Source organism: Pseudonaja textilis, chromosome 1, assembly GCF_049901715.1.
Source record: "Pseudonaja textilis isolate UNSWEBS1 chromosome 1, rPseTex1.2, whole genome shotgun sequence".
Classification (NCBI taxonomy): Eukaryota; Metazoa; Chordata; class Lepidosauria; order Squamata; family Elapidae; genus Pseudonaja; species Pseudonaja textilis.
Genome location: NC_141990.1, coordinates 292444867 through 292453867, shown reverse-complemented (window position 1 = coordinate 292453867; position 9001 = coordinate 292444867).

The window sequence follows — 9001 nt, the reverse complement described above, 5'->3', positions numbered from 1 at the left end:
TGTTTACCTGTGCTCCTCCCAAGTGGTCTAATACAGTTCTATGTGTACCCTCTTTATGCCATTTAAATTATATCAAGAGAGTGGAAGAATAAATGAATTAAGATAATTTGTTTACATGATGCTACAATAATGAATTTATGCTAACAGTGTTTATTCCCATTCTTAATTTATATTACAATTGTAATTATACTATAATTATAATTAATTCTTGTTTTTGGGTGGGAAAATAAAGGCACTTCATGTGGAAGTACAAATTCAACCAATGCTGGACCTGCCTGAATGTGACACCTCAATACAAAGGCAGCATCAGTGAAGGGAAAATCCCTGGATGATGCGGTAGAACACTGGTAGATATTCAGAGTGCAGAGTTATGTGCACTTCTGGATAGCATGCATGAACTGAACAGACTAGCAGTCTTAAGCAGCCAAACAACTACTTTGGTCTCCTGGCTAATGTACCATCGTCATATGCAAAATATTTATTTTTACTTATTGTAATGTATTATAAGTTTTATGTTATGTTGCAAACCACTTTTGACTGAAGTAGTGAAGACGTTTATAAGAAATAAGGCAAAATGGCAGTGGTAAGATGAAGGAAACTGTTGTCCATGAGAAATATAGTATCATAATAATGTTGCTTTGTAAGAGTCCAGAGCAGCCAAGAGAATTTTGTTCTTGGCTGGTCAGAAAAGCTAATCAGAATTGGACCAGGTTAGTATCTGGAGGGGAGGCCACAAAGAAACTGAAGATTTTGGGCTAGCTTGGGAAGCAAAATGGAAGAAGCCAAAATGAACTAATTCCACAGTATTCTTAAAACAATTCAAGGTAGTCAGTAAAAGTCAAGATTTGCTTGCAGGAGTCTTGCAAAATATTTTGCAGCATTCTAAGGTTACATCTGGAAATTCCAGTAGATTCTGGTAATGCAAGAAAAGCGCTAAGAAAAGACTCTGTGCATGTGCTGCCAGATGAAAAACAGCTGACGGGGTCTTAGATGCAATGTGAAATATCTCTGCTTCACTTCTAAAAGTGTTTGTGGGGTGGGGGATGCTTTGCAAATTAACTTTAAGCCAGCCAAGTCTTAAAGGTGTCAAGGTTGGACACCCTGATCTACACAAGTGAAGCATTGCACAGGCTAGTGCGGGTGTTGGCAACCTGTGGCTCCCAAGCCATATGCAGCTCTTTGACCCCTCTCCTGCAGCTCTCTGTCCCAAGACACTGGCCAAACCAGCCTTGGCCAACGCCAACCTCACTAACACAAGAGCTGGTGGGGTGGAAATGGGATCCAGAAGGAGGGTACGATGGAAAGGGGGAAAGGCCCGCGGCTGAGTGAGCATGAGCTACTTCTCCTCATGCGCCCCCCTGGCTGGCTGTTGCAGGGCTGAGAGGGCGCACACAAGTGGGGATACCCTCCTTAAGCAAGCCACCGAGCTCGGCCAAAGTGCAGTGAAGGCGCATGGAGCTGGCAGGTTGACCAGCTGACAGATGAGCGTCTTTGCCAAGGTGCTATGGTTTTCTCTGAGCCTGATCCCTGGGTTGGGTATGTGAGGTTCAGTGGGGCCAGCCCCCTCTTCCTGCTGCCCCACTCAGAGAAAGATGTAGTACCCTCACCAAAGATGTTCACCCGTCAGCCAGTCAACCCTCAAACTCCACTTTGGCCAAGCCCGGCCACTCGCTTAAGGAGGATATCTCCACTTGTGTGCGCCCTCTCGGCCCTGCAACAGCTGGGCAGTGGGTCATGTGAGAAGGAGGAAGCCACTGCCGAGGTTCGTGCTCACTCCTCGGCCAGTCTGGATTTCCGAAAAGTTGCCAAGAAGAAAGAAAGAGAGTAGCAAAGAGCTCCAAGGAAACCTCGCTGGGTCACCCAGCTCCTGCTTTCTGAGAGAGAGAGAAAAGAGACAGAGATAGTGGAGAGAGAGAGAGAGAGAGAGAGGAGAAAGAGAGAGGAGAGAGAGCTGGAGGGAGAGAATGAGAGAGAGGGAAAAATGAGAAAAAATGAGAGAGGGAAAAGAGAGGGAAAAAAAAGAAAGAAAAAGAGAAAGGGAAAGGTAAAGGAGAGGAAAACTAAAATGAGTGGGAGAGAGAGAGAGAGAAATGAAAAGAGAGAAAAGGGGAGAAAAAGAGAAAGAGACAGAGAAATGAGAAAATGATGGAGGGAGAGAATGGGAGAGGAAAAAGAGAGAAACAAATGAGAGAGGGAAAAGACAGAGAAAATGAGAGAGAGAAGGGGAGAAAAAAAAGAAAAAGAGAAAGGGAGAGGAAAAAGGAGAGGAAAACTAAAATGAGCGGGAGAGAAAGAGAGAGAGAGAAATGAAAAGAGAGAAAAGGGGAGAAAAAGAGAAAGAGACAGAAATGGGAAAATGATGGAGGGAGAGAATGGGAGAAGAAAAAGAGAAACAAATGAGAAGGGGGAAGAGAGGGAGAGAGAAATGAGAGAGAGCTGGAGGGAGAGAATGAGAGAGGGAAAAGAGGGAAACAAATGAGAGAAGGGGAGAGAAATAGAAAAATAGAAAGGGAGTGGAAAATGGAGAGAAAAGCAGAAATGAGATGGAGAGAAAGAGAGAGAGAAAAGGTGAGAAAAAAGAAAGAAAAGGGAAAATGGAGAGAATGAGAGAGAGAGAGGAGGAGAGGGAGAGAAATGAGAGAACTGGAGGGAAAGAATGAGAGAGGGAAAAAAGAGGGAAACAAATGAGAGGATGTCAGAAAGAAAGAAAGAGGGAGGGAGAGGGAGAGAGACAGAGAAACCGATTTCCCATAGAAAACACTGGGAGCCACAAAACCTGGGCAGGCGTGGCTGGAGGGGGGGGTCATGTGACTGGGGGGAAAATAACATTGAATTGGCCATGCCCACCCAGGTTTTGTGGCTCCCAGTGTTTTCTTTTCTGTTGGAAATGGGTCCAAATGGCTCTTTGAGTGTTTAAGGTTGCAGACCCTTGGTCTAGTGAGTCTTATTAGATATTTGAACTGCTGTTAATTCCTGTGATTTTAGTTTCAAAGAAAACTCAAATAAATGTGCTCCACAAACACTGAGATGTAATTGGAAGCAATTAAGTCCTGAAGTTTCTCTATGAGGAGCATTAACATTGCAACATTATCTAGAGTAATTATGACATTTTAAAACTTTTCTATCTATATATAAAATCTGCCTCAACATAGTATAAAATCTACAATCAATGAAACATAACATAAAAACAGGAAATGTTTATATTGGTGTTCATGTTAGACTGCAGCCTCACCCCATTTCTTCTGTATCATCACAAGTTGTTTTGTTTTTTAAACAGCTGATATGGAGGAGAAATTGCTAACCAAGATGAAGCTCATTATAAGCTGTTCTAGATGACTGTTTCATGCGTGCTTAATCATGCATTAGTATGATTAAAACGAAGATGAACATATGCCAAGAAATTTCACACTCCATATAAATTACCAGTCCAATGGAGAAAATCACATTCTACAACTTTCCCAACCAAGTTTACATAATCATTATTGACTGTGACAAGGATACTAGCTAAGTAGTTAATTATTTCCACTAATTGATGATTACACATTCTGAGGTTGCAGTGTGAGGTAGGAAGAATATTCTTCAAATACAGATGTATTTTCTAGAAATTATTTATTTAGTTCATACTCTATGAACAATTAACCAACCCACCATACTGACCTTGGAGAAGGCAGTCCTCATCTCTTCTATCAAACATCCTCTTAAAACTCAGCGGTTGGTTGCAAAGGGTGATGTACAAGAAATTATTAATTAGACAAGCTGAGAGAGGAGTGCATTGCCATGCATTTTTACAAAACTGTCTGAATGAATAAATGAAAGCTGCAAACCTAACAAAACGTTTGATGTGAGACCAAACTCCAAGGATATTCAGTATGTTTAGTTCTCACAAATGATGTGTCATAATAGCATGCAAAGCCAGATTAATAGGGACTGTTGTCTAGTCATATGATATTGTTTCTACTTTCCAGCTGTTAAAAGATTGTTTTAAATAAAATATAAAATATTTATTTTATTATATAAATATATTATATATATATGTATAAATTATATAAATATATAATATTTAATATTGCTATTCAACACCACAGACAATACTACTACTCTCCAAAAAGACCTTGACTATGTATCAGAATGGTCAATCAAATGGCAACTTCAAATCTCAACAAATAAATGCTCTGTCTTACTTATTGGCAGAAAAAATCAGAAAATAAAATACAAGCTAAATAGTCAAGACCTTGTTGAGGATCCAAACTTTGTCAAGGACCTTGGAGTACTCATCTCAAATGATCTAAGTGCTAGAGCCCACTGTAACTACATAAAGTTCTAGGCATTAAGAGTTGTTAATCTAATCCTACGTAGCTTCTTCTCTGGTAATATCACACTCTAACTAGAGCATACAAAACATTTGTTAGACCAATACTTGAATACAGGTCATCAGTCTGGAACTCTTATCATGTATCTGATATTAACACAATTGAAAAAGTCCAGAAATATTTCACAAGAAGAGTCCTCCACTCTTCTACTCATTGCAGAATACCTTATTTCACCAGACTTGAAACTCTAGACCTAGAAAACCTAGAACTACGCCGCCTCTGGTCCGATCTAAATATAGTATATAAAATCATACATTGCAATGTCCTATCTGCAAATGAATACTTCAGCTTCAATCATAACAATACAAGAGCGCACAATAGATACAAACTCAAGGTTAACTGCACCAAACTTGACTGCAGAAAATACGACTTCAGCAACAGAGTGGTCAATGTCTGGAATACTCTGCCTCTGTGGTTTCTTCCTCAAACCCCAAAAACTTTAACCTTAGACTGTCTACTATTGACCTCACCCCCTTCCTAAGAGGCCTGTAGGGGGCGTGCATAAGCGCACCAATCGTGCCTACCGTCCCTGTCCTATTTTTCTTCTTCTTATAAGTATCTATCTCATGTATTCAAAACTATATTTATTCTTATACCTGCAAGCGACTGGCAAATCAAATAAATACTAAAATTCAGGAAACAAATGTATCATGCACCTAAATGCCAGATGCAACATTATGGGAATTATTTAATTCTAAAGACTGATCGGTACTGATAACATTTTTATTGCTGGACTGTTCTCTCTTTTAAACGTAAAAAGGAACTTATACAAATATCCTTAAAGTCTTAGAAAAATAAATCTCCTACATTATTAAGCCAGTTAAAACTACAATCTGTTTAATTTAGATTTGCATTCTCAGCCATTTCATCAAAGAAATAGCGGGTATCATGCGAAGGGGCTCCAATGGTGGAGAGTTCTTCTTTAAGTGACAGGGTTCTTCTTTTATCTCTTAAGGAGGCTTAGTTGGCTTCCTCCTAAATAAAGTTGTTCCTGGATCCCAAAGTACTGAACAATTTCCATCCAGTATCAAACCTCCCCTTTTTGGAGGTGACTGAGAAGGTGGTTGCACAACAACTTTGGAAGACTTTGGGTGAAGCAGATTACCTGGACACTTTTCAGTCTCCTACATATATTTCTAACATGAAAATAAAGTATAATTTTCATGTTAGAAATATATGTAGGAGACTGAAAAGTGTCCAGGTAATCTGCTTCACCCAAAGTCTTCCAAAGTTGTTGGCAATAACACGAAGAAGCCTTTGATATATTGCTTCCCAATAGAAATACAAGTGTTCAGATGTTCTTCTTTTAGAAGCCAGGCACCTAGGAAATAAAGAGGATTAAGAGACAGACAGGAGTGCTTTAAGGAAAATTATCCCTTCAAGTATTCAGTAAGGATATATACAAGAATGTAGTCTTGTATTATTCTTAAAAAGTGAGCTTTTTATGGTCTCTATTGGGAATATTACATGGACAAGAGGACGAAAGAATTTCAGTGTATTATAATTCAAATCTGAACTGCCAATAGAGGGCAGTTGCTGAAGAGGTTAATGCTGTATTAGGCTATATGAATATTAGCACTTCAATTATAAGAAGCAATACTTCCACTTTCTTCTGTTAGTCAAATCATATCCCAGGAGACATACTTTAAAGTCACTGAAAAATGAGAATTCATAATCATAAGGCTAAGAATTATAAAGGTTCTAAAATAAGCAGCAAAAAGCTAAATAAGATTTTGATGTTAGAAAATTATAAATGGACTAAACATCCAGATAAATTTGGAATACTGGAAAAAAAATTAGAATACGATATTGGAATGAGGTATAAACAACTTCTCATGAGAAATAGATTTTTGGGTGTTTTTTTTTAACACAAAACAAAGATATGCAATTTCAAGATTTCAAAAACTGGACACTAAAGGGGACCAAAGATATTAGACAGAGGAAAAATGTTCAAGCTTGTAAAGTTTTGCGAAACATAACAATGAAAATTCTGGAGACTTTTGAAAAAGGGAATCAAAGAATAGTAGCCACAATATCAACAGTGCCAGGCATTCAAATCTTTACTATCAAAGCAGAACTGAATGCTTTTTGCATTCTGACATTAATTCTAAACTAGTCTTCTCAATAATAGGCAGTGCTAAATGCAGAGAAAGTTAACTGCATGGATAACTTTATTTATTAAATTTATATGCCACACATTTTACTTTGCAAAGCAACTCTGGTTGGGAAGTAGATAGGAAGAAGAAACCTTTGTACACAAGTCTAATGCGAAGCTGGAATAAAAGTTTATAAAATATTTTGGTGGATTGTCAAGAATTAAGCTTAAATTAATATGATCTCTGATTTTCTGGAATTCAACTTTTCATCTCTTGCAAGTATAAGAGCTCTGTGCTATTTAAAATCCTCACAATTCACGAAAAGCTGCAGTTAAACTTAATTATATGAATTTAATCTTCTATACATTGCCCCAAAGAAAGCTAGTTGGGTTTTGTCAACAAAATATAAAAAACCCTGTCTCCATAAAATATCGAAGATTGATATGAACTAGAAAAACCTTCCTACACTATACTTACTTAAGCTGATGGAACATCACTGTCCAAGTTTTTTTGTTCAAGCCAAACTAGGACAGTCTGCAATAATTAACTTTTTCTATAAAACAATTGGCATCCTGTACCTCCAATATTCATTATAATTTATTTTCTGTTTAAAGTTCTGATAAATTCTAACTTTGAATATTATAAATCTAATCTGAAATAAGATAATCATATTATTACTTCTCTACTTTCTCATCACTTGTAGCATTATGAGGAAACAGCATAATCAATCACAGGCCTAAAACAAGATGCCTTACACCAGAAGTTCTCAACCCCTGGTCCGTGAACTGGCACTGGTCTGCAGCATACTGTAAACCGGGCCATGCAAAGCAAAGCCCCATCTGCGGTATGCAGTAGCATGCAAAACCACGCCTCCTCTGGTCCACAGAAAAATCTCTCCCCATGGAACCAGTCTCTGGTGCCCAAAAGGTTGAGAGCTGTTGCCTTACACCATATAGTTACCGATGAAGTAAAATGTACTGGTAGAGTTGAGGAGAACTTTAGTAATTCTTTGGCTCTTTATAACTGTATGAGCAATAACTTGTGTAGAGATTGGTAACTTTTTCCAGACTGAGGCGACTTTCAGCTATTGAGGGGATTCCAGGCACAGCAGTCCAAAAAGTGATTGAAATTAAAAAAGTAAATTGATTTACATTCATATTTAATTAAAATTAAAATTTTGCTGGTAAGATGACTCTCATCTCATATATTTAACTTTCCCCTTCTATTGTTTTAAAAATTATAATCTGTGTAAATTTTGGAGAGAATCACTCCAAAGCTTTTAGAGGCATATATTGTACTGGAGCCTCAGACTTATACTCTTTGTATAAGGGATACAGAAAGAATTTCATGTGTTCATGTTCTATTACATGCATTAATCTATTTCCAACGTCAATGTTAACATTACATGAAAAATCTGTGTACTGGAAATTGATTGCAGGATACTTTCCTTTCAGTGAAAAAAGATTTCCTCCTTCTGCAACTACGAAAGTAGTTCAAGCTAATAATATTTCTTAACTGCATAAGTAGTGATTAAAACTGGGATCAGGAAATCTACTTAGTACTCACAGAGATTAAAGTGGAAAACAAGCAACTAGCAAGAAGCACAGAATACTGTCTTGAACTGGGAGACCAAGCACACCTGTACAAATACCAGAAGAGATGGTCTGAAGAACTGTGATATTTTGTTTCACAATTATTCAAAGGAGCAACACTGTATCAGCTTATTTGTAGACTTTTATGCAAATAACTGGAGGTGGGATTGCAACATTATTACATTTTGCTGTCTGGAGATAGTCACTTTTAAACTGTCAGAAAATCCTTGAAGCAAACTTCCAAAACTAATTGAAATTCATTACTAAATGGAAAATTTATTGTCCTACCGTGCATCATTCCCCAATCTATATTCAACAACTTACCATATATTTAAAAACTTTTTTGACAACTGAAAATAAACAAACATGTACCGTAGTATCTTTGGAGAACATATTTTATCAGTGTGTGCCTGTAAATAAATGTATGTATGCTTCAATTTAGCTATAAAAAACTACATTCCTATTCTTTTCAGGATATATTAATTCAGCATTTAATTTTATTCAGGATTTAATTCTAGAATTAAAGAACGAAGTATTTTAGGTGATGAGATGGAAACAGTGAGAAAGACTGCAGGGGTTTCCAATGCTATAACTGAACAGAAATGATTTTCAGATGGATACTGTACCAGATTTGACAGCAGAATTAAATACTACCACAAAAGGAAAGAAATGTAAGAGCCAAGCATAAGCTATAAAGGTATATTTTTTACTGATATTTATTCTGTTAATATAACTAAATAAGCCATTATACTCTTGAAGCATTGTGAAATGCAATCTGATCAGAAACAAGAAATCTGACAAGCCTAATGTACAATGCTTGATAGTAGCATTATAAAAAGACTTCTCCATGAAATGTTTAAACACTCATCATTTTTAAATCTGGAAATCTTATGTCAAAAATGGCTAAAATGATACGAGTACCTTTGAAACACTTTGATGACAT